This window comes from Cuculus canorus, chromosome 3, assembly GCF_017976375.1.
Source record: "Cuculus canorus isolate bCucCan1 chromosome 3, bCucCan1.pri, whole genome shotgun sequence".
Lineage (NCBI taxonomy): Eukaryota > Metazoa > Chordata > Aves > Cuculiformes > Cuculidae > Cuculus > Cuculus canorus.
This window is the reverse complement of record NC_071403.1, coordinates 69,206,012-69,233,065: the sequence shown is the minus strand read 5'-3', so window position 1 is coordinate 69,233,065 and position 27,054 is coordinate 69,206,012. Positions and strand designations below refer to the sequence as shown.

Below are 27,054 nucleotides of genomic sequence, written 5' to 3'. Positions count from 1 at the left end.
CACAGACTGCAACATGTCTGCACCAGATGGCCCTGAGTTAATGAACACAAACTCATCACTTTTACTCACGAGGGAAATGCGCAGCTCAATCTGATTTGTACTCGACAACTAAAAATATTCTAGTATTTTTAGTGAGCATTTTACTGTTGCAAAACGCATTTGAGGAAAGCATTAAAAGAACACAGCCTACCCAACAAATGTACTTCCACAGATGAAGACCAGTGCTGCTGCCTTTTCCCTTTCTCATTAGAGCTAAGTTAGCATATTCCCAAACCTTAAAACTGCAAGCAGCACATAAAGAAAGCTATAAGATCTGGGGTCTTCTCAGGCACCGTTTAGCTGTTTGCAAAAAGTCTCCTGAGTTTGCTGAAAGCAGGATTGGGCTCTGAGTTTGTTATCACAGCAGGTATGAAAGGATATGGGTCATATTCTCAGCTAGCATAAAACAAAGTGGATGCTAGGAAACCCCCAGAGCTGTGATTATTTATATCGGCTAATGATGGGTCTGCATGGGGTCACTGTGATTGTCACGTGTAGCGCACAAGATGTAACTGCATGAGAAGATAAAATGCATATAAAAACCAGCATTACACTGCCATGATATATTTAAGACTTTTCCTCAAGGACCAAGACACATTTGTTACAAGATGAAAACCAGATCTCCCAGTCTACAACCCAAAATGGGATTAATTGCTTCCTTTGGAGTCAGCAGGCACAAAGTCATGATGGCAAATGCATGGCAGGAGCCACATTCCCAGAATTAAAAGGACTCTTGATTTCACCTTTTACTCAAAAAGCTGCTGGGCATCCCAAAATTATAATGCCTGGAATGTGACTTCCTTCCTACTCTCAATGATGTTATATGCTTAAGTGTGTTACACACCACAAGATCGTGAGATGCAATTATTAAAGAAATAATATAGTTAACTGAGAATTTGTTACAGGCATTGCATGTTGGTGTAAATATACAATATAGTTGAGGTTTTTGCTCACTCTATACAGTTTTTGTGTTACTCTTCGGCTACAGTGAAACATTCTCCACCCAGGAGATTAAGTAAAGACTGCAAAGAATAAATCAGGTTTAAAAAAAAAACAACAACTGAGAAGAAAATAATGTGCTAACCATAACTTGACGCAGCATTCTTCAAGAAGCAGCCCTGGTCACAAACGAACTGACTCCCAGCTGCCATAGATAAAACAGTCAGAGATGGGCATCTGGGTCTCACAGCTGCCAAAGTCATACCAGTGGTAGCACCTGGCAAACTGGAACAAACAAAAATCTACTGGAGGCAGAACATATTTCCCATCCCCTCTGAAAGAAAGAGGCAGTGCCAGGAGGGAGTATTACTGTATAATGGCTTATTTCATACACAAGTAGAAGGCAAACACATAATGTGTGCAGTACAAGCTCCACAGCAGTATTTCCACAGAGTATGTGGACTGTTTGATGGCCTATTTACCTCTTTAACTACAAATTTTCACAACTCCACCCATCTCCATCACACAGTTACAATAAAGTTATTCATTACAAAATACAATAGAACACCACCTCATACAAAGATCAGTGTCAAGCAGGATATTCTCAATGGTTAAGTTGATAAAAAAGAGAGAGGAAAACCAAAGGATGCCTAGATGTCATTGTGGCCACCTAAACCATGGAAGAATTAGCTGAGGGAAACACCCAGCAATCATAGAATCATTAAGGCTGGAAAAGATCTCTTAGATCATTCAGTCCAATCATCAGCCCAACACCACCATGCCTACTAAACCATGTCCCAGAGTGCCAAAGCTACACATTTTCTGAACATCTCCAGGGATGCTGACTCCACCACTTCCCTGGACAGCCTGTTCCATGCTTCACCACTATTTCAGTAAAGAATTTTTTTCTAATACCAAATCTAAACCTCCCTTAGTGCAACTTGAGGCCATTTTCTCATGTCCCATTACTTATTACTTGGGAGAAGAGGCCAACACCCTCCTCACTATAACCTCCTTCCAGGTAATTGTAGAGAACAATAAGATCTTTCCTTAGCTTTCTCTTCCCCAGACTAAATAATACCATTTCCCTCAGCTGCTCCACATAAGACTTGATGCAGCTTTATTGCCCTCCTCTGGACACGCTCCAGCACCTCAATGTCTTTCTTGGAGTGTGGGGCCTAAAACTGAACACAGGATTTGAGGCGTGGTCTCGCCAGCACTGAGTCCAGAGAGATGATCCCTTCCCTACTCCTGCTGGCCACACTATGGCTGATCCAAGCCAGGGTGCTCTTGGCCTTCTTGGCCACCTGGGCTCACTGCTAGCTTATGTTCATCCACTGTTGATCACTACCTCCACCAAGGTTGCATTCATCACTAGACGTTGGGAAGAAATCCCTGACCAAGCTTTGCTTCCTACTCTTTGTGATGCCTTCTCCTTTTCCCCAGCTCTCCACTAAAGTACAATTAGATTAGAACTGAAATACTTGATGTTTGCCACAAAATCTTCTCAAGGTAGGGATCACCTCCCATCAGATGATAACAGCGTGTCCCTGCAATATGGCAGAAATCTCAGCTCACCTGAATGATCAAGGAAGTAGTGAACAGGTGATGGCAATCTCATAGCCATCATGAACTGGGCAGCATGCACAAAAACCCCTTGCTCCCAGGATATCTTTGTTCTTTCACACACAGAAACCAAATCATTTTTTGATTTGTTTAAATGTGAAACAAAAGCAACCACATAAACCTTGAAACTGTTAATGTTTCCTAAGAAAGAACTTGTTTTCTGACCTTCCCTACATAGTCTAGAAATGGAAAGAAATCTGTTTTAATTATTAATTTTTATTTATAAGCAGTCAAAATTCAATTGAGATTGAAATATTAACTGCAACTCTACCTTTGCAATCATTCTTGTTTATATGTGTTACTATGTACTGAAGCTACAACCTGAACACATCCTCTGCTTGGAAATCTTTCATTCAGACTCCTCTAAGGATAGAAATAGCTCTAGCAAGTGCGTCTTCAAGTCATTAATCTCCTCTCCAATGCAAACTTTCTGATGTGCAAGCTGTTCACTCTCCCCATCCTTTACAACTGAATATAAACAAGGGATGCGCAAGGTCTTTGATGGGGGAGCACAGGCCATCTATCACCTGCGACAAGCCAGCACAGTGGGAAAGTCATTGCTTCTTTCCACCTGATGTTCCAAATTGTGACTTTCAAACCAACAAGAAGAAACACATGCTCTTCTTCCCTGCTGCAAGGGAAAATGCTGCCCTGATAGGATTCCTTCTGGTTTGCTTCTGTAGGAGTAATTAATACATAAAGCATTTAAGTACATAATCATAGAATACTTTGGTTGGAAGGGACCTTTAAAACCCATCCAGTTCCAACCCCTCTGCAGGAGCAGGGACATCTTTAACCAGATCAGGTTGCTCAGAGCCCTATCCAACCAGACCTTGAATGTTTCCAGGGATGGGGCACCGACTACCTCCCTGGGAAACTTGTGCCAACGTTTCACCACTCTCACCATAAAAAATTTCTTCCTGACATCCAGTCTAAATCTATCCTCTCTTAGTTTAAATCTATTACTCCTTGTCCTGTCACAAGGCTTTGCTAAAAAGTCTGTCCCTATCTTTCCTGCAGGCCCCCTTTAATTACTGAAATGCTGCTCTAAGGTCTCCCTGGAGCCTTCTCTTCTCCAGGCTGAACAAGCCCAACTTCCTCAGCTTGTCCTCATATGGGAGGTACTCTAGCCCTCGGATCATATTTGTGGCCTCCTCTGGACTCACTGTAGCAGATTCATGTCCTTCCTGTGCAGAGGACTCCAGAAATGAACGCAGTACTCCAGGTGAGGTCTCACAAGAGCTGAGTAGAATGGCAGAATCACTGTCCTCAATCTGCTGGCCTTGTACGAATTAGGAATTAGGAAGGCTACTGTTAACGATGCCTTGCCCTGCAGCAGTAATGCCATACAATTAGTGATGGTGACAAAGGTGCCGTGCAGTTACTAACATTGTATGTGCACCAGCTTTAGTTCCTCACAGAGCAGTACTGCTCTGCAGTGCTGGACTGATGCAATCAGGAAATCTCAGCACATGATTCTAAGGCAGATTTCCCTGTTCACCTTGTCATTCTTTCTTACTTACACCCCTCCTAAACACAAGCCAAGGTAACAAATAATATTTCAGACTATGTCTGTGAACCATTAAAAATAGGCATGCAGTACTTTCCATGCATAATTCATTCTTCCTGTATTTCCAGTCAAGATATCTTCACTTTGCAAGTGTAAAGTGACAATTCTTGCAGATTTGGGAAATAATCTTTTACATCTGTTACAAGCTAGCAGACACCATTTGGCAAGTGTTAAAAAATACCATATAGGACTGGGAATATGGCGTTCTGTTTGGTTAGAAGCATTCTTCAACTAGAAGTCTGCAAGGAAAAAACAAGACGACTTAAATGCTCTTTTCCACTAACAGAAATATTCTAGTTTTTTAGCCATTTATCCCTCTATTTCCTTTGTGGTTTATGCCCTCCTTCTTCCCTAATCTTTTCCTTTTCACATGCATCCTTTCAGTGGATCATCTTGGTTTGCAAATATTGTGGGTTTTTTGTTGATTTTTTTTTTTTCTGTTAAATGCTGATGTTTCAGCCATCTTCATCATGAACAAGCTTCAATTCCCTTCCTGCTCAGGTCTCTTGTGCCCTGGCTCACATAGCCTGGGGCCTCTCCTCGTCTACGTTCACTCTTTCCCAGCCTTTCCCACCACACCACTCTTTTCCATCAGCCCAGCTCAGCCTCTACCCCTGCCTTCATCTCCTATTCACCTAATCTAGCTCTCTACTTTTAAGACTTATTAGTCTTGCATCAGAAGCGCGAGGAGTAACGCTGTCATAACAAAGAGAGGGAGATCTTGTAGGCCCACTTTACAGAGTGATTTAGCAGGGCGAGAAGCACCTTGCTGCATACTAATGTTGTTTTAATAATGCTGCCCAAACACCCCGATGACTGTGCTAACAGTATGCAGGCTCCAAATAAGCTGGGAATGTAATTTGTGTGCACACAAGGAGTTAAGATAATGGGTGAATGCACATTTCAACCAAGTTTGCCATAAGCAGTTATATCCCCAAGACTCAATTCTTTCCTCTGTGTTTCATTTAGATGTTTTCTCATACTATAATACCATCCTTTGCTCTCTCCACTTAAATACACTCCATTTGCATCCCTGCCCTTCATTTAAAGAAAAAATACAACTGATGCTACCCGTATAGCTAAAGAAAGCAATATATATTTTATTAAAATTATGCTGACAAGGCAGCTATGTTCACAATTCACCACCACTTTCGCACCCCCTTGCAAAGACGGTCAGCAAAAACATCTGCAATGCTGCAGGGACCCAATCCTGCCACCTCCTCTGAAATTGCAAATCTCCTTGAGTTATCCCTGGTGCATCTTCTGAGGCTCACCCTCACAAAGAGCTCTGGCATGCACCGGGACTTGCAAGTGCTGCCTCGGGCATGGCTGGAGGGCATCCTCCAGAGCATGCACAGCCACATGTGCTCGAGTGTATTTGACACATTCCCAGCACCGCTGCCCAAGGAAGAATTTGCTTTTACTGGGCTCATGCTGGCAAAAGAGCTAGCGGAAATACACACACAGAGTAATTACCAAGTGTTTATTTTATGTCTGAAGGAGAAGAAATCAAGTTTCTAAGTTTGTTTCAAGATGCAGAGGCGAGAACCTAAAATATCAGATTTTTAACATTATAAACAAAACAATGAGAGGAAAACCCACTGTCAGTGTGTCTTTTTTTCAGGCAGCATTTGAGCAACTTTAGAAATGCTAGATGAACTGTATTGATTTTTCTATTTGTGGCTTTGATGGCAATTTAATTGAAAAGCTCGGTAAGTTGGGTTTTGATGCTTGTTTCCACAGACTGTTCCACAACAAAATTTTGAAAATAGGTAAAAAAAAACCCACAACACCACAGGGCTGGTTTTTTTTTTCTGGTCAGCCAGAAGAGGCAATGACAGGAGACCTGCTACAGATTTTAAACCCTTATCTCCAGGAGTTTGAAATCACATGCACTTTATTCATTGCCAATAGACAGACATCACATGTTGTCAGTACAGCTCATCATGAAAGCCAGGCTGCTGGCAATTCATTTTTATTCTTTTCTTTTCCTTCTTTTTATGCGATTAGAAATGGTCATAAGGATTTCCATCAGGATCACGTCAATAAACTGGAAAAGGAGGTGACACCCTGGCCCTCTCCTTTATGGTCTAATAGCTTCATATTGAAAAAATTCTATAATTCTGAAGTTGCTCCACGTGCATTTAGGTTCAAATATCTTTTATTGTTTCTATATCAAAAAAAGCCTGATGGAGCAAGAAGTAAGTGACTGGATGAAATGGCATGCAAAGACATAGAGGCTTAATAAGTAAGAGTGACACATCCCACAGTTTTCCTCTACGTATTTCTCAGGGAAAAATACCTGCAAGGGGCTTTGGTAGTGTCACTATATTAACTTGCCAATGTGTAAAATGATCCTTTAATTCAGTTCTTTACACAGCAAGGATCTTGAAACTTCTCCCACTGGCTGCAGCCCTTGTCATAACTGAGGTGGTTACAGTAATGTATTTTCCCAGAATTAGAGCCCAAGCTCAATTAAGGCTCAAGCTATTGCTCGTTGATCAAGTGAGGTGATTGTCCTGCTCCACACCATGCTAGTGCAGCCACACCTTGAGTACTGGGTACAGTTTTGGGGGCCACAGTATAAAAAGGTTATCAAGTTAAAGGGAAGCGTCCAGAAGAGGCCACAAAGCTGGTGAAGGGTTTAGAGGGGAAGCCGTAGGAGGAGCAGCTAAAGTCACTTGCTCTGTTCAGCCTGAAGAAGAGGAAACTGAGGGGAGAGCTCATTGCAGTTTACTGCTTCCTCACAAAGGCAGCAGGAGGAGCAGGCGCCGATCTCTTCTCTCTGGTGACCAATGATAGGACCCGAGGGAATGGCAGGAAGATGTGCCAGAGAAGGGTTAGGTTGGATATTAGGAAAAGTTTCTTCACCCAGAGGGTGGTGGAGCACTGGAACAGCTCTCCAGGGAAGTAGTCATGGCACCAAGCCTGACAATATTCCAGAAGCATTTGGACAACACCCTCAGACACAGTGTGTGAATGTTGAGGTTGTCCTGTGCAGAGACAGGAGTTGTACTTGATGAATCTTGTGGGTCCCTTCCAACTCAGGTTATTCTACGATTCTATGATACATCTGAAGTTTATTTAGTGGCATTTCCACAGATTTGTGTTTTCTCACTTGGAAGTATTTTCAGTTTATGATGACAGTTAAACATTCACCGTTATCTTTGAGGTGTTCAAGGCCAGGTTGGATGGGGCTTTCAGTAACCTAATGCAGCAGAAGGTGTCCCTGCCCATGGCAGGGTGGTTGGAACTGGATTAAGGTCCCTTCCAACCCAGACCATTCTATGATCTGCAAAGCTGCATTTATGCCATTTACCTTGTAATACAGCAACAGCAGTCAGCACCAGGAGATTTGATGTTACAGCTTCCCGATGCAAAGGAGAAGAGTTGTTTTGTGGTACATCTGAGGAGGATCCCTAACAAAATGAGAGTATTTTAATCTGACGGTAACATCCTATTTTCCCAAGTGCTCTTGACTTTCAGAAAAGCTACTGGCTAACTGCTAGACACTCATTACATGGAAATAATATTCATTAAATAGATGAGATATGTCAGTCAGATGCACCATTTTTGTCTATTTGTGTCACAACTCTAAGCTATGCACAAGATAATATCATGTAGCTCACAGCCTAATAGAGTGGCACATGAAAATGTAATTGCATTACAGTGCAGTACAATGGTATGAGTAAAGTCATCATATGACAAGTTGTCCCAGGATGATAGTATCTGTCCCACATTATATTATTTTGGGAATAATAAACATTACGTGTAGGAAAACAGTAAATGAAAATAAGCTTGGTCATCCCACAGCGCTTGTGACAGATGGCAATTCTAGCTCCATAATCAAAGCAATAATTAACCTAGTATTTTAAAAAAAAAAATAAAATCAAACCACATTTGCCATCCAGTTCTCCACATCAGGGATATGCTGCAATATTCAGTAGTACTTTCAGATACACTGATTGCTCGAACTAAATATGGTTACTGACAGGAAACCTCTGGTACTACGGGAGACACTATGAATCAACACAGAATCATAGAATCATAGAACAGTTTGAGTTCGAAGGTACCTCAAAGACTATCCAGTTCCAACTCGTGCCATGGGCGGGGACACCTTCCACTGGATCAAAGCCTCACCGAACCTGGCCTTGATCAAGCCCAGGGATAGGGCAGCCACCACTTCTCTGGGCAACCTGTGCCAGTCCCTCACCGCACACAAAGGAAAACATTGCTCCCTAATATCTAATCAAAATCTTCCCTCTTTCAGTTTAATATCGCTCCCCTTTGTCCTATACCTGCACTTCCTGATAAAAAGCCCCTCCCCAGCTTTCCTATAAGCTCCCTTCAAGTACTGGAATGGTGGCACAAAGTCTCCCCAGAGCCTTCTCTTCCCTAGCCTGAACAAACCCAACTCTCTCAGTCTGTCCTTGGACGGCAGGTTCTCTGTCCCTCAGATCATCTCCATGGCCTTCTCTGGACTTGCTCTAACAGATCCACATCCTTCCTGTGGCGAGGGCTCTAGAACTGAACTCAGGGCTCCAGGTGAGGTCTAACCAGAGCAAAGTAGAGGGGCAGAATCACCTTCCTGCTCATCATAGTTCTTCTGATGCAGCCCAGGATATGATTGGCTTTCCGGACTGCAAGTGCACATTTTTGGCTCATGTTGAGCTTCTCTTTCACCAGCACCCCCAAGTCCTTCTCCTCAGGGCTGTTCTCAAACCATTCACTGCCAGGTCTGTGTTAATGCTTGAGTGACCAGAGTTGTACAGAGTATTGCAGAGGGGTCTGAACTAATGCTTTCCACGTTATAGTTCCAATTCCCCAGTTCTACAGAAAATCACTTGGCCAATAGATCCGAGATCTAACCCCCTGTACCCTGCTGGTGCCCACTAGTGTCACTCAGAAGTGTCCCTAGGTTCTACCTTCTCAGTGCTTTGAATGTCTGAAAGTCTCCAACCATCAGGAAAAGTTATAGCACTGGTTTTGCTAATAAATTCCATCAGTTTTCTCAACAGGCACAATGACACCCGTGTAAGTGAAGAGCATAATTTGAAACTGAGAGAGGGGAGATTTAGGTGAGATATTAGGTAGAAATTTTGTTTTCCTGTGAGATTGGTGAAGCACTGGTATAGGTTGCCCTGAGAAGTCATGGAAGCCTCACCCCTGGAGGTGTTCAAGGCCAGGCTAGATGGGGCTTTGAGCAACCTGATTCATGGGAGTTGGGAGATGTCCCTGCTCATGACAAGGGGGTTGGAACTGAATAATCTTCGAGGACCCTTCCAACCCAAACCATTCTATGAAAACCTTTCTGTGGAACAGAGTATGCCTTGTTTGACCCATGATCAAAGGCATTGGTCTAAGTCTTTCTCATTCACAGAAGTAATTCTCAAACTGGAATGGCTTCATTCATGCTGAAAAACAAAGTGTGCTAAATCATTCATTATTCATGCGGTCCACAGGCCAGGCAATGCAGCCAGGCTCACATCCAAGCACCCAGACTCTTCTATTCCCAATGGTCTGGTCACACTGAAACTGCCTCTTGGGAACTGTCTTTCATCATGTCACCCTCTGATTTCTCACAGACATTGCTTTGGAGATTATTAGCGAGACAAGGCTAAAACCAGACCAGCAACCACGCTAACAATTGAAAGCACGCCCAGTTGCAGGGCAGTACTTGGACCTAGGCTATAAAAATGTTTACTACATCAGTATCATCATCGCTTTCACATGTGCCTGTAATAGAGAACAAAAGAGTCCAAGGAGAGAGCCCACGCAGGTGCTAAGTTCAAGATACCAGATTACTACCCTAGCATCTACTACAGAGTTACCAAGCAATCAGACCCTTGCATTCAATTTTGAGGAACTGTGTAGGTCATGCCAACATGTGCTTGCAGCCCAGAAAGCCAATCATATCCTGGTCTGCATCCAAAGAAGTCTAACTTGCAGGGTGAGGTGTGTAGGCCCCTCTACTCCACTCTCATGAGACCTCACCTGGAGCCCCCGGTTCATTTCTGGAGTCCTCAGCATAGTAAGGACACAGATCTGTTGGAGCGAGTCCAGAGGAGGATACAAAGATGATACGAGGGCTGAAGCACCTCCTATCCGATGACAGGCTGAGAGAGTTGGGCTTGTTCAGCCTGGAGAAGAAAAAGCTCTGGGGAGACCCTATACCAGTATTCCAGTACTTGAAGGCACCTACAAGAAAGCTGGGCAGGGGCTCTTTATCAGAGAGTGCAGGGACGGGATGAGGGGGAATAGTTTTAAGCTGAAAGAGGGGAAATGTATCTAATTTAGATTAGATATCAGGAAGAAATATTTTACTGTGAGGGTGGTGAGGCACTGGAACAGGTTGTCCACAAAGTCATGGATATCTCATTCCTGGAGGTGTTCAAGGCCAGGTTGCATAAGGCTTTGAGCAACCTGATCCAGTGGAAGGTGTCTCTGCCCATGGGGAGCATGGGGGTGAAGGGTGGAACTGGGTCTTTAGGGTCCCTTCCAACAAAAACCATTCTATGGCTCAAGATGGCTCAGCCACCCCAAGCACAGGCATTTACTATATTTCTGTACAGAAAAAAAGGTTTTTGGGGTTTCACTTGGAGACAGCACGAACTAAGCCCAAAGAGGGAATATAGCAGGAGAAGGCAGAACAAGACCACCCTTGCAGAAGCGAAGCTGGTAGCAAGGTTAGGGCTATGGTGTTAACAACAAAGACAATTTCATCAAAGGGGTAAGACTGGACTTTCTCCACTCCGTGCACAATATCTCAAACTATGGTGGAAATGAAACCTGCTTACCACTATAGATATATTTTGTGCTTTTCTGATCAGAGATGGAGTTATTTCATTTTTGTGTCTTGCTTTGTGAGCAAATTCCAGAAGTACAAGTTGAAATAGGAAAAAAAGAGGTTTATTGCAGGCTGCAATTTTATATTGAACCAGCAGCATTAATAAACACTGTAGAGCCTTGTAAGGGGAAGATTTCACAGGCCCTCCATGCTCTACCTCATTACCTTTTCATTTTGTTTTGTTTGCTTCTTCTGTCAGTATAAACATGACGCATTGTCAGGCACACAGCAGGTCAGGTGATGACATTTTTTAATGTTCACATAACAGCCTGACCTCCTGCTCACAGTCACTAAAAAGAAAATAAGGAACCCCTCTGTTTTAAGTTTTAAATGCTAACTAGGTTCTGTATTTGATTTGTTTTTTCCTTCCCAGCAACCCTAATTTCAATTTGAACTGCTGACTCAATTAGCAAAATGTTGAAGTTGGTAAAACCTTGTATAATATTATGTTCCATTAACAAAAATGAAGCCAGTGGTGTTTTTATGCCAGTAACTAAATTCAGCACCAGCATTTTAATGGGCTATTTTAATTAAACAAATTAAATTAATGATGACCTCTGCAGTATGATGAATTACACTATTTAATATACCACTGCTAATCCCATTTTTAATATTATCCTTAAACGTTCATCAATACATATAACATAAGTCATAAACTGACTGATCTAAAGACAAAAACCCGAACAACTGCTGCAAAAAAAAACCCCATAAAAACTATAATTAAAAGAACACCCCACCTACAGCCAAGATGTCATGGGCTCTAGCAATGATAAGAAACAACCTTTCAGTATATATTGTTCTATTAGCAGTCGTATGAACTATATATATTGAAGCAGTAGCCAAAAAAGCAGTGTAAAATGTGTGTAAAATGAAACCCATGCTAGGCCCAAGCAACTTATCATAGAATCATAGAATCACAGAATTATAAAATGGTTCGTGTTGGAAGGGACCTCAAAGACCATTCAGTTCCACTCCTCCCTCCCACTGGATCAGGTTGCTCAAAGCCTCATCCAACCTGGCCTTGAACACCTCCAGGAATGGGTTGTTCACAACTTCTCTAGATAACCTTCATCAGTGCCTCACCACACTCACAGGAAAACATTTCTTCCTAATATCTAATCTAAATCTCCCCTTTTTTATCTTTATCCCGTGCTCCAGCCCTCAGATCATCTTGGTGGCCCGCCTCTGGACTCGCTCCAACAGATCCATGCCCTTCCCAGGCAGAGGACTCCAGAACTTGACACAGAACTCCAGCGGAGGTCTCATCAGAGCAGAGCAGATTGGCAGAATACCTTGCCTTACCTTACCAGTCACACTTCTTTGGATACAGACAGCTTTGGACAAGCTTGGCTTTCTTGTCTGCAAGCACATGTTGGTGCCTCATGTTGAGCTTCTCATCCACAAGTATCCCCAAGTCCTTCTCTTCAGCGCTACTCTCAGTCCATTCTCCTGACATGAACATGGTGCCATGGATGTAAAATGAAAGCCACGCTTTGCCCGAGGAACTTACAACAGCATATAATTCATAATTTGAATAAATCAGATGTGTGCACAATTTCAAGTAGCCCTCAGCCTTTGGATAGTTGTCACTTGTCTTATACCCTTACTAGTCACAATCAGTTTTGTTCCAGCTCTGAGTTAAGAAAAGATCTTAACTTTCTCCAAGTAACTGCTCAGGCCATCCCCCCCTCTCCTGATGTGGCTCTTCTACAAGCAGAATTCATGTTCCATCTTTCCCAAGTGGGCTACAGGATCTGTGACCATTCCGGGCCAAATACTGTAAAACGTGGGATGATCTCAGCTCCCTAAAAAATCAGTTACAGTTGAAGTTAGAGCAGTGAACAACATCTGTTACGGAATTCTTGGCCATTTGAGAGACACCAGGTGCTGTCTAAAGCGGCGCCCTCTGCAAGTGAGGGAGAGGAATCAGATAACTTTACCATCTTTTGAGAAATTGAACCTTTTTTTAATAGTTTTAGGGAGGATTTAGTTTATAAGGAGGACTAATAACAATTAAATAGAAATGAAATGTCCTTAAAGATGGGAGACTACACTGCACACTACATTTGATTTTAGACAAAAGACTGAGGAGCAATTAGTATTGTTTAGCTTGGAGAAGAGGAGGCTGAGGGGAGGCCTTATTACTTTTTTCAGCTCTCTGAAAGCAGGTTGGAGCCAGGTGGGTGCTTGTCTCTTCTCCCAAGTGACAAGTGATAGCATGAGAGGAAACGGCCTCCAGTTGCACCAGGGGAGGTTTGGATTCGATATTAGGAAAAACTTCTTTACTGAAAGAGCACTGAAGCACTGGAACAGGGCACTGCTCAGGGCAGTGGTGGATTCACTGTCCCTGGAGGGGTTAAAAAAAATATGTAGATGTGGCACTTTGGGACATGGTTTAGCACGCACAATGGTGTTGGGCTGACAGTTGGACCAGATGATCTTAGAGATCTTTTCCAACCTTAATGATTCTATGGGAGACTAGAATGGATTTCCATGCGACTGAAAGAGGCTCCATACAACAAATGGGAACAGAAGCAAGACGAAGGGTAGAACAGGCAACCAAGCAGCATTTTAAAATGGGGAGATAACCAGAGATCCTAAGGAGCCTGGTAAAATGCCCTCCCCTGCTTTTAGCATACTTTGCCTTGATTTTTTTTTCTAATAAAGCCTAACTTGTGTTATTTTGAAGCAGCACCAGAGCTACACACAACAGACTACAACTGAGTTTTAGAGATGTATCATGCCACTGACAGCCACTTAAAACAGACCAAGTGGGATCTGAGATATGGCAAACTGATCAGGACTCAAGGAAATATTATATAGGATTAAATGAGAATAACTGACAAAGTGGAAAAGATTCAAGGTACATGACAATGGCACAAGATACAACCAGAGAAAGTATAGCAGGCATGCCTGAAAATGTAAAACATTCACGTAAGACTAAACACCTGGCCTCACCTTCCTGAAATTCCGAGTATTAAAGAAAATGGAACAAATGGAAAAAGAAAAGAGTTTTCAAAGAAGAGAAGTAAAAGCAGCAGAAACATGAAAAGGACTCATTCATCTGCTATAAAAAAACACTGCTCAGAGTTCTCTAAAGCACATCCAACACTAACTTCAACCCACCAAGCTTGTAGCTGTCTCTCTGAAGACATGCCAAAGCCTGGTGTCATCCATGAACTCACACACCACACGCTGGCACATGACACATGCCCTTCGTTATACCAGATACAGGAAACAGGAGTGATATTAATCCCTGTCAATCTTTCCTCTCACATTTGCCAAGTTAATATTAATTTTACTAGAGAATCCTAGCTCCTGCAGGCTTGGTCTCCCATGTATAAATTGCACTAAAATAAATACATCTTTATAACAGTATAACATGAGAACATGGATTCCGAATATAGGATGCTTCATAGCAGCAATGCCTCACAGTAAACAGTGCCACATGAGCCATGACATTGCAACCTGAAGAACAATCCTCGTGGATTTTTCAATTGAGAAACACAAATCATATTCTGATTCCATTATGTAATGAATTTTCTAAAATGAAGAAGTGGGCTCTGTATTTTATTCAACCTCACTGTAGATGAAGTAAGCCAGCTCAGAATGCCAGTGTTTATACCTAGGGGGACAGAGAAGCAAAGAAGTCACAGACAATATAGCAGGATGCTAATTCAGGCTTCCTAATGAAATCAGAGCCAGAACAAATCAAAGAATCCTGCTAAAATAATAACAAAATAGCTACAGGTATAGATTGTGAACAGGCACTATCCTCTCTTGTTTAAAAAATCGCATGGTAATTCTTATGACAAACTATGTTAAAAATAGACACTTAATTATAATATCTTAGGACTGGCATCTGCGTTTTCACCATCTGAAAGGCAGAAGCTGAGGACCGCTTGCTGCAAAATTGGAGACCTTAATCAAGACAAAAGGAAATAAGAAGTTCAACCAAACCCCGCGATCTGCTGTTCTTCACATTCTCCACTTGACTATTGTCCTTCAGCCACTTCATACTGGAGGAGAAAGCAAATGCCCCTGGCCCTGGATGCCCCAGTTGCGGACCATTGGAGTGACCTGCTCTTGGAACATCCTTTCTGAATGAATGCATCCCAGCCTACCAACCAAGGGCTAACAGCTGTCATGCACCCAAATCCAGCCACTTTGCACTTTTTCTTCCTCCTTTTCCCATCCTGGTCTGCAGGTCCGCTGGCTACAGCAGCTACCATAGAAACCAAAGTGCTGCTTTGCAGCACACAGAGCAGATGTCACGCGAAGCAAGATGAATGAGATGTGGTGAGGGGGGTGGATGTAAGAGGAGGAGGGAAAGCAGCATCAAACGTTCAGAATTAAATGTTCCCACCAGAGGGAGTGAGTCATTTCTGAAGTAAGTGCAAAGCTGCAGTATTTTTTTCCTATGCTGTCAATGCGCATCCGCAAACACAGACGTACAAAAAAATGCACTTTCATCTCTTTTGCACAGGTGCTCAAGTTGCCTGTGCTCTGCTCTCTAATGAAAGCTGTGATTTTCTTGTGATACAAAATTAATGCCCAACCTAAACCAACTATCTGAGCCAGTGCTGTCATTTCAAAAGTGCACTGTAAAGCTTTTTCCATTCCTGTCCTTCCAGGATAACATAGAAATAAAACATTGTATAAAGTCAATATATATCAGACAGGCATTTTTCGGCAAGAAGTCGCTCCATTTTTGAGCCTAATGAGTCATAATTCAGAAGTGCATTAACACAAAGTAAAAAACAGTAACAACTGGTACGAAGCAATGATTGATTTCCTCTGATCACAGTGTTCAAAATTAATATCTTTGCCTCAAGTCCTGTTGGTGGTTTGTTTTTTTTTTTCACAAAAAGTCATTCTTATTAACAAGAATTTTTTCCCAAAATAATCATTATTCCCCCTTCTTCCTTCACTCGGTATGTCTTGTACATATCTAATTCACCTAATGCACCTCACTAATATTTTTGTTGAAACATCATCTCACAGTGAAACTGAGGGAAGGGGAAGTCACATTCTTTCTATTTGCAAAATGAGAATTAGATCCCATCAACTTCTGTGCTTTTTGTCCAGTGTCAGGCAATGAGTGTGACTACTGTGAAGAGATCTCTGAAATCTCTGAAAGATGCTGAGTGCTCATGATTTCTCTGGCTATCAATGCGGTTGAAGATGCTCAGCAAGCTCAAGGCACGAAACAATGAAATGTCATGGACCTTCAACATCTCTGCACCTGCAAGTGGACCTGTACATACCCAGTGATCAGCTCCTGTGGATGCCAATGAAGATTTCCACTCCAAGATGGAAGGATAATTTTCATATAAATGGGATTAAATATTTGCCAAGCCCTCCCTAAGCTGGACTGGATGATAAATTCACAATTATAGTCAGCAATCGCAGCAGAAAATGATGTCTAAAAATGATGTCTACTTCTGTAGACTGTCTATATTTAAATCATAGGCCAGGATAAACGAGTGTGTCTCCCAAAACTCACTTGGTAAATAATGCTCATACATCCTCTTCCTCTTTTCCATTGCAAAATATAAAAACCACAGAATCCTTCAGTTGTCATCATTTACCAACACCAATAAGATAATTCTGCCTTATCAGATATATAAAACAGTGCTTTGTCGTTTACATAAGTGTGGACAAATAACTTTGGGATGCTCAAGTGACAAGAAACCTGATGGTTTGCGTTGCACACAAAGAGAATGGAAAACGAGCTCCTGCATTTTATCCCATTGCAGGCGTATTGCGAGGCCACTAGAGGGCAATGAAATAAATCAGGTTTTCCTCCAGCCCTGATAAAACCCCTAATTTCCCACCGAAGATTTTTTCCAATAATAATATATCATGGGATAACGGGGAAATTTATTTCCTATGATTGTTGGCAGGTAAAATAGCAACAACATGTATATACTAGCAAGAAGTGCTGGATGAAAAATACTCATCCACAACATAAATAGCTGATTGAGATAAAAATAAAAAATATTACTGAAAGTAAAATGAGACTATATTGAAAGCTCACATTTGTGTGGGTATGTGGGGATGCCACAGTCATAGCATCACAGAATCATAGAATGGTTTGGGTTAGAAAGGACCTTAAAGCTCATCCAGTTCCAGTCCCCGGCCACGTCAGGGACACCTTCCACTGGATCAGGTTGCTCAAAGACCCTCCAACTCGGTCTTGAACACCTCCAGGGATGAGGCAGCCACAAGTTTCCTGGGCAATCCGTGCCAGTGCCTCACCAGCCTCACAGGAAAACATTTCTTCCTAATATTTCATCTCAATCTCCCCTCTTTCAGCTCAAAACCATTCCCCCTGCAGGGAGAACTTAGAGCAGCCTTCCAGTAATTAAAGAGGCCTACAGGAAAGCTGTGGAGAGGTTCTTGATCAGGGAGTGCAGGGATAGGATGAGGGGAATGGTTTTAAGCTGGAAGAGTGACAGATTTAGATTAGATATTAGGAAGAAATATTTTACGGTGAGGGTGGTGAGGCAATGGAACAGGTTGTCCACAGAAGTCATGGATACCTCATTCCTGGAGGTGTTCAAGGCCAGGTTGGATGAGTCTTCAAGCAACCTGATCCAGTGGAAAGTGTCCCTGCCCATGGCAGGGGATTGGAACTTTAAAGAGCTCTAAAGTCCCTTCCAACCCAAACCATTCTCTGATTCGAGGATTCTATGATTCTATGATATGTTTTCTTTAAGGAATGCAAATCCCAAGCCTTGAAGTTTACTGCTGGGGAGTTCTAATTAACACAAAGCTGTCTAATATTCCAACTTTCTAGAAGAACGTAGTTTTCACAATCAGTGGATGTTATTGCATATTTGTAAAAGAGGGAATCAGAACTGATTTCCTGCACCACTTCAAAAGGAACAAGTAAGACAACACATGCAACACTGTGCAAATTTGTACTTGGTTAAAAACAAAATCAAATGGAAAAAACAAAGCGACATTCAAATGGTAAGGAATCTAATTAGTGCCTATCAAAATGATTTGGTAGAAAACAGGTCAAATGCAGACATAACATCTTTCCTTGATAAGATTACTAGTTCAGCTGAGAAAGGAAACTTTGTAGATATAATACAGATAAAATGTCATGTTTGATTTAGTACCTTCTAACTATTTTAAAAAAAATGTGCTACATGTTTTCAATACAGTAAATGATAACTGGATTTAAATGGACTTTCACCAGAATTCTGATAAAGCGCATTGATCATTGATTCTGTCTAGAGTAGGGCAACAAAGCTGGTGAAGGGGCTGGAGAAGAAGTCTTATGAGGTGCAGCTGAGAAACTGGGGCTGTTTAGCCTAGGAAAAAGAAGACAGAGGGGAGACCTTATCGCTATCTACAACTACCTGAAAGGAAGTTGTAGAGAGGTGGGTGTTGGTTTCTTCTTCCAAGAATAACAAGTGATAGGAGGAGAGAAAATGGCTTCAAGTTGCTTGCACCAGGAGAGGTTCAGATTGGATATTAGGAAAAATTTCCTCACTAAAATGGTTATCAGGCACTGTAATCCTGGGAAGTGGTTGAGTCATCATCCTTGAAGGTATTTAAAAGATGGGTAGACAAGGTTTAGTAGTAGACAGGTACAGTTGAACTTGATGATCTCAAAGGTCTTTTCCAACCAAATGATTCTATGATTCTAAGCATGAAGGCCACATCTACAGAAACACATGCATATAAACAGCAATGTGTCCAGGGAGGTAATTTGAACCTCATTTACGCCATTGATTAAAAGCATTCTGGGTTATTGTATCCAGTCTTGGTATCCATGTTTTCAGAGAAAAAAAAAAGAAAGCTGATTTCAAAAGAAAAAAACTTCAAGAAAGTTCAAGACTATACTAAAAAAATCTTTTAGGTGAAAGTCACTGACACAAGAACATCGGTGTGTGAAGCTACGATTTTGACATTCCCTGATGAAAAATAATAATAATTATAATTATTATTATAATAGAATTATACTGACTATTCTCCTGAAGAGGTGGTGGATCCGTGGCTTTTACCATCAGTCAGCTGCTGTTACAAATATATACCTTTAACTAGTTGAGGCTCCTGGTTATGAGTCTTCATTATGCCTTTTCCTGCCAGCTTAGAAAGTGCCTTTATGTGTAAAAGAGGTTTTTCTTTTATGAACACCTTAAATACAGTCCTTTTAAAAATCAAAAAAGACATGTTTTAACTGAGTCACCTAAAAATATCCAAAGGAAAGGAGAAAGGACCAGCCAGAATGGAAATATATTAACCTCAATAATCCATAGGAAGCTGGTTGCTTGGGGAAAGGTCAGGACCAAAAATTACAGAGCAAGAAGTACAGGTGACTGGGAGCATGGTGTTATGAGATAATTTCTCAGTTCTGGAGGACACTTCCTTACAGTAAAAAAGATGTAGTCCTAATATCTAATCTAATTCTCTGTTCTTCCCGCAATCTAGCTCTTACTGAAATCAGTAGACGTCCTGGATCTAAAAGAAAAAGGGATTAGTCTACAAGCAATCAGTTGAAGACAATAAAGGGGGAAAAGATCTCAATGCAAAAAGATCACAAGATCAAGATAGACATGATAATATTGCTTGCTAAACCATGCTCTGGTTTTTCTTTCCAGGAAGTATTGACTTGTTTTCCCAAAAGCTATGATTGACTGAGTAGCATACTTCAAACAGCAAATATTACACAGAATTCTCCAACAACTTGTTTGGAAAGATGGGAACAAAAATGTTGAATTTAAAGAAACTCCTGGGCCAGATTTTTAACCCAATTGTATTACTAGAAATCCAAAGTAATTCCATTGATTCTAATGGTGTTGTTGTGGATTTGCAGCCTTGCAGCTGATCTTCATTGGGTCCTGCAGGAAAATCTTCAGAGTTACCTAAACAAGCCGGGCTGCATCAAAAGAAGTGTGACCAGCAGGATGAGGGAGGGGAATCTCCTCTTATAACTCTGCCTCCGCAAGATTTCACCTGGAGTCCTGTGTTCAGTTCTGGAGCCCTCAGCACAAAAAGGACATGGAGCTGTTGTCCTCTCCTCCTGAGAGTCTAGAGGAGGCCACGAAGATGATCCAAGGTTTGGAGCACCTCCTATCCAAGGACAGGCTGAAAGAGTTTGGCTTGTTCAGTCTGGAGAAGAGAAGGTTCCAAGGAACCCTTCAAGCAGCCTTCCAGTACTTAAAGGGGGCCTACAGGAAAGACAGGGAGAGGCAGGGAAACCTTCCACTGGATCAGGTTGCTCAAAGCCTCATCCAACCTAGCCTTGAATACCTCCAGGGATGAGGCATCCACAACTCCTCTGGACAACCTGGGCCGGTGCCACATAACCCTCACAGGAAACAATTTCTTCCTAATATCTAGTCTAAGTGTCTCTTCTTTCAACTTAAAACAATTCACCCCTCGTCCTGTCCCTGCACTCCCTTACAAAGGCCTCCTCACCAGCTTCCCTGTAGCAACTATTAATGGCACGCAACTTCATGCTGTTAAAACTTTGATCTTGTTGCCAGTGTCATTAAGAAATATGGTCAAAACTGTGTCTTAATTTTGAACTATCTTTCTGCTGCGAGGTGACCAAATTTTCCCGAAGTGATGAAGAAGTTTTCTGCAGTTTAAAGTAAAATGAAAAGAGGTAGCAACCGTTCACACAAAACCTCCTCATCCATGGCTGAATGCAGCTTTCTCAGAGAGGGATGAACATAAAAAGACTATCTCTGTAGTGCAGATGAGTGATTACAAAGTAAATAATGGCTTAGCCTACCAGATCAAGTTTGCTTATTTTCATAAGAACTACCACCATCAATCAGGAATCAAGTAGCTACTATTCATATCAGAGTGAAGCAAAGATAATTTGATACATAAAGCTCTGAAACAGGCATAATTTGAAAAGGAGTAAGCAGGTGTTATTTTTTTATCAACTCTATTGTACTGCTTTTGTAACAACAACCTACTTTTTAAAAGAGCTATTTAACTGTCCCCTGTCAAAAAACATATGAAAAACCATCTCCCAGCCAAAGCATGTTCTAAACTCACACAGCACATTGCATAAAACCACAGATAAATGTTGTAAATTCAGTCCACAAGGCATTCCTTCATGCAATTAAAACCTCAGAACTGTCGATCCTGTAGGTCTGCAAACAGCCTTTCCTCCTGTCTTGACAAATACAATCCCAATCACTTCATTTCCTTGCAAATTGCTGCCCCCAAACTCATTGCACTGGCCATGAAATTCCAACTCTTAAATCTCTTTTCATAGAATCATAGAACAGTTTGGGTTAGAAGGGACCTTTGAGCCCATCCAGTTCCAAACCCCCTGCCATGGGCAGGGACACCTTCCATTGGATCTAGTTATTCAAAGCTACATCCAGCCTGGCCTTGAGCACCTCAAAGGATGGGGCATCCACAAATTCTCTTGGTCAGGGTCTCACCACCCTCACAGGAAACCATTTCTTCCTAAAATCTGATGTAAATCTCCACTCTTTCAGCTTAAAATTGTTCCCCCACCTCCTATCCCTGCACTCCATGATAAAGGCCTCCTTCCCAGCTTTCAGTGATATTAAATGTAAAGCTCCAGCTTTTCCAGCTGAGGATTTTGCTGTTTTGTTCCCACATCATCCCACAGCAAGCTTATGAAAGTTTCACAGCATCTCTTAGGGTGCTGAGCTGCAGAGACTCTTGTACTTTCTCCTGGCCAGCACTAATTCACTGTTTCCCTTATCCTGCAGATTGCATCCATCCATCCATCCATCCATCCGTCCATCCATCCATCCATCCATCCATCCATCACAACCTGTTTTATATATGGTGCAGGACACATGTGAATTAAGTACCTGAACTTCCTTCCGTTATAATTACAAGAGATCAAGGTGTGCCTAAACTCAGCTACTCCAACACAGGCATTTAGAACTATTTGTGGTGCTCAGGGTATTTCAGAGTAGTGGTGTATATGACACAGACCATAAGGGACATTTGTGTGCTGTGGAATGGCAGGTGGAAGTTGATTGAGATAAAGTAGAGCTTCCCCAACAGTACTACGTTTGAGCAACTGAAATCAAGCCCTGCGAGTATGTCTCATGGCTGAGCACATGCTTCATTTTAGGTAATGTGAACTCCCCGGTCAGTGGTTAGTTGAGTCCTTCCAGTGGAGTGTAGTACTGCTCATACAAGCACTTCTGCTTCACAAGGAAGCAAAGGAGATTCTACTGCTGGCTACCAGCTGGCTTTCATCTCTTGGCTAAGACATGGTATCTGAATATCCCACCAAGGAGAAGCTTCATGCACACTACCAAAGCCAATCCTGGTTTTAATTCAGGGTATTCTCAGGTATCCTGTGAGCAAATTCAGGATCAGGAGTGCTATCATGTAACTGTAGCCACACTGAAAGTTGGCCATTACAAACTAATGACAGCACTGTAAATCCCACAAAATAATATTTCTCCACATTCTTCCCATGTTCATCCATAATTTATCATGTAACTGTTTAGGGCTTTAAAAGTTAAAAAAAATAACAAACAAACAAAAAAAAAACCCCAAACCACACCACCCTCCCCATCCCCCCTGCAAAAATCTATCACTGTAAAACACATGCAGAACAAACAAACAGAAGCACAGAGAAAAAACGATGGTGTTCCAGGCTCAAATGCTCCAGCTCCTACTTCTGGGAAACCAAACGGTACATTTGAAGCTACTAGTTCAAAGATTCCCTTCTCAGTTGCATGTGAATGCAGACGCAATAAATGATTCTATGATTCCATAATCTTCTTCAGCTATTCCCAGAAGCACACTTGGTATGAATTGCAGTGTCGTCTCTCCTCTGAGTATCATATGCTGTTCCCTTCAAGATCTCCAGAAAGTCTACCCACCTATGGTTTTATAGGTCCTGACATTTACATTTCTCCAGACTAACAGATTGGGCAATGGGTTAGTTGCAACTGCTTGATGTTTTTTATATTTATACTGAATTTTAATTTTTAAATTCAATCACTTCACCACTACTTACAATACTTTCTGAACTTCCTAAAACATATTTCCAGGCCCCAAAGCAAACAGTTGCCATTGCTTATTTCTTGGGTTTTTTTTTTCCTTTGTAATTCTGTCTTTACTGTTTTATTTCATTTATTTTCTCAATCAGTTGACCAGCTAGTTTAAATTTCAAAGAATATTTCCAGCAGCATCACAATCTGCTCCTGTAGAGAAATTTTCCAAGATTATAGCCTTAGAGTCAAAATAAATTTAAAAAATGTTACTATGTTACTTATAGCAAAGTTCCATCCATTTCTAAGCAAAAAAAGTTACTTCTGTGCTTCATCTACATTTCCTATATTTCAGTAAAAACAACTCTCCCTTCCAGTTCTCTGGACTTTAGGAAAGGTACATTTTTAATGTCTTCATAAAATCTCAACATTTCTATAGAATCATAGAATAGTTTGTGTTGGAAGTGACCTTAAAGCCCACCCAGTTCCATCGCCCCTGCCATGGGCAGGGACACGTCGCACTGGATCAGGTTGCTCAAAGCCCATCCAACCTTGCCTTGAACACCCCCAGGGATGGGGCAGCCATCACTTCTCTGGGCAATCTGGGCTAAGGCCTCATCACCCTCACAAGAAAAGAATTCTTCCTAATGTCTAATCTAAATCTCCCTTCTTTCATCTTAAAACCATTCCCCCTCGTCCCTTCACTCCTGTCTCCTTTATCTCTTGCTGCTCTCTCTGGATTACAGCTATGAGAGCAAATGACAGCAACACTTGCCACCAACTTCTCTTGGCTATAACAAATCAAGACCTGCTCACATCACCCAACATCTCAGTCAAGAGCTCAAGACTCAATTCATCCATAATTATTCACAGGGGCCTTTTAGTGGAAGAATTGTTTCTTGCCAAATATTTGCCTTTGTAACCAAGTAATAGACCCGTGTTTTTCTCTCTGGGCACAATATTCTTTGTTATTGCTATCCTACCAGGGGCTGCAGAGATATTGGAATTTTTGGGGTACTTTAATATAAGCCAAACATGGGGTGAAGAACTCTATATTCTTGGAGCCTGAAAGCTCAGTGTTGGTTCTTGACAAAACAAATGCAGGCTTCTGATTCAGAAAAAATAAACACAAACTTCCTCTCACTCTGATTTCACTATTTGGATTATTGCCTAGATAATTCATTTGAAAACCAAATCCAGCCCAGCAATTGTCTTGAAAATTGAGTAACCTCAGGTTCAACTGTATTAAAAAACTTCAGCTTCAGGCAAAACTGATGGAACAGCTCATTCACAGTACTTTCACCAAGCCCTGGCCCTCATTTTATGTTTTTCTGATTACACTTACATTGTGTTACAATTTACCGCCAGCACTATTGTATTATAATATATATTACCACTAGCTGACTCTGACTGTACGCATTCAGCTTCATCAACAGCTAAAGACGCATGGCACAATGCATATTCATTGCTGTATTGCCGCCACTCAGCTGCTAAAACAGCTGCATAAATCAGCAACAAGTTTCACAACTTAAAATATATATAACCCTGCAAGAGACTTGGGCTCTATGCACATTACAATTCTCACTCACTGGCTGGCAGGAGTTAGGGATGTGGTGCACTTAACTACAGTACTCCTCCACTGAAGCACAGCACTACCCTAAAGGTTTAAGCTAAGTTAGCATTTCGATTTGGAGCAGAAGTGTGCTTTTGTAATAAATCTCCTGATCATTGTCACTTATCAAGCTTTGGTCCACTTCTCTGCATGGTCTTGGGATGAATGAACCCAATTCCTTTTGATGGAGCTAAACCAGAAATGCACCACTGACTTCCATCTGCTGGTGGCACGTGGTTCAGAGGACCAACCTACTGCTGATGAAAAGCAAACCCTCTTAAAATGCACACAGTGTGTTCTGGGTCCTCAACACAAACTGGTTTGTTCTACAGATCTGCTCCTCTCAGTCCATGCTGCTAGCTGAAACTAGACAGAGCTGAGCACAGCTATCTGGCTCCTAGAGAAGAGCTGGTACTTCCGGCTAGGCTGTTACGGAGGCAGGAATTCATTATATATCCTTGGGGCTTCATGGCATCTATCTTTTTTTTAGGATGAGAGGAAATGGCCTCAAGTTGCACCATAAGAGGTTCAAATTAGATATCAGGAAAAAATTCTTCACTGAAAGGGTTATCATCCATTGGAAAAGGCTGCTCAGGGATGTGGTTGAGTCCCCATCACTGGAGGTATTTAAAAGATGGATAGATGAAGTGTGTAGGGATATGGTTTAGTAGTGGACAAGTATGGTTGGACTTCATGACCTAAAATGTCTTTTCCAGTCAAACAATTCGATGATTCTATGACCCTCAGTGAACAAACATGTTTCCTTTGAATTAAGAATCATATCTGGCTTTATGAAATAAAACCCAACATCTAGCAAACACGTAATTCTCTGTTTGGAGGACCTTCTTCAGTATCTTGTAGGGCCTCAGCTCAAAAAGAAATCTAAGAGCATATTCAGACAACAAGTAAATAAAATACCTTTGCTTTTATTCATTTGCTGTGCCAAAAACCTGTAGAGTCACTCATACGTGTTGCAGTTATTGTACTTTTAACATTTTTTACTCCTTCCTCTGTTTATGCAATCCCCACAAGCTTTTATTTGTCATTACTGGGTGCATAGATATGGATGTGTCACTGCCAAAAGAAAATCACAAAAACACAGAATGCCCTGAGTTGGAAGGGACCCACAAGGATCATTAAGTCCAACTCTTGTTCCTGCATAGGACAACCCCAACATACACACCATGTGTCTGAGGGCGCTGTCCAAATGTTTCTGGAATATCATCAGGCTTGGTGCCATGACTGCTTCCCTGGGGAGCTGTTAGAGTGCTCCACCACCCTCTGGGTGAAGAAACTTTTCCTAATGTCCAACCTAACCCTCTCCAGGCACATCTTCCTGCCATTCCCTCGGGTCCTACCATTGGTCGCCAGAGAGAAGAGCTTGGTATATTTCAAATTCCTGCAATAATAAGGAAAATGGTTGCACTACATTGACATTAAAATAATATTGTACAAAACATTTAATATGAAAAGGGATTCCTGAACATGTTGTTTGCTCAGCATGTTTCCCTTACAACCATTCTACTGCCACTGCAATACCACAACAGATAATATTGCAGATTTGTTGTTAATAACACACAGAAACCACATATCCTCTAGGAATTTTAGTACATATTTGCTTTATCTCCTTAGTTGGCATCATTCTCTTCTTTCCCCCTTGCTTCACTGCAAAAACAAACTCTACATGTGATTGCTTACAGAGTTTTGCCTAATTATATAAATGTACTAATTATATCCACTTTTTAAATGGTGACAGACTTCAAAGTAGGTAAATTTTAAATTGTGCCATTAAAAAAACTATTTGATGATGGAAACGTCTGTAATATCATATTGTAATCTCCTACATCATAATTTTGCTTTCAAGTCAGTAACGACAAATAACAGCAGAGAATAATAGAGTTGAGAAAGCAAACCGAAAGCTGTAAGTCTTACAGAGTGATATTGGTCAGCAGATGCTAACAAAAAGGATCAAAAACAGTTGGGAAAAGCAACGGATCTAGGGTAAACAATGAGTAGAAAGAAGTTCTGCATGATAGATGTTAATACTGAACATTCAGAAACTACTCTGTCAACAGATAAACACCTGTAAGACTGACTTATCCCCATGTGTTCAGCTATTCATGACAAAATATATACATATGTCATTGAACACTTAATTTACATGCACAGTTATCACACTGCTAAGAACGAATTGCAAATTAGTTACTTTCAGTTCAGAGCATCTCTTTGCATGCAAAATAATGCCAACTGCATGTTCAAACCAGCCCTACAAATGCACACATAGCTCAGCCCACCAATGTCACACACGCACTCATGAAAACTAAACTGCCACACAAGACTTCAGCATGTACACCTTTTGGTGTATTTTCAGACTTTGGTAAAGTCTCTGACAGATACACCCTCCTTCTTCAAAATGCAGGTCTTTAACATCAGATATTCAGCAAAACCACTG

General features: G+C 41.5%; 1 protein-coding gene across 3 annotated transcripts in view; it reads right to left on the bottom strand.

Annotated features, from left to right (window-relative positions):
- The window catches only part of MSRA (methionine sulfoxide reductase A), a 308,591-nt gene that overhangs the window by 76,388 nt on the left and 205,149 nt on the right, over window positions 1–27,054 (bottom strand). The gene's annotated exons all lie outside the window — the stretch shown is intronic.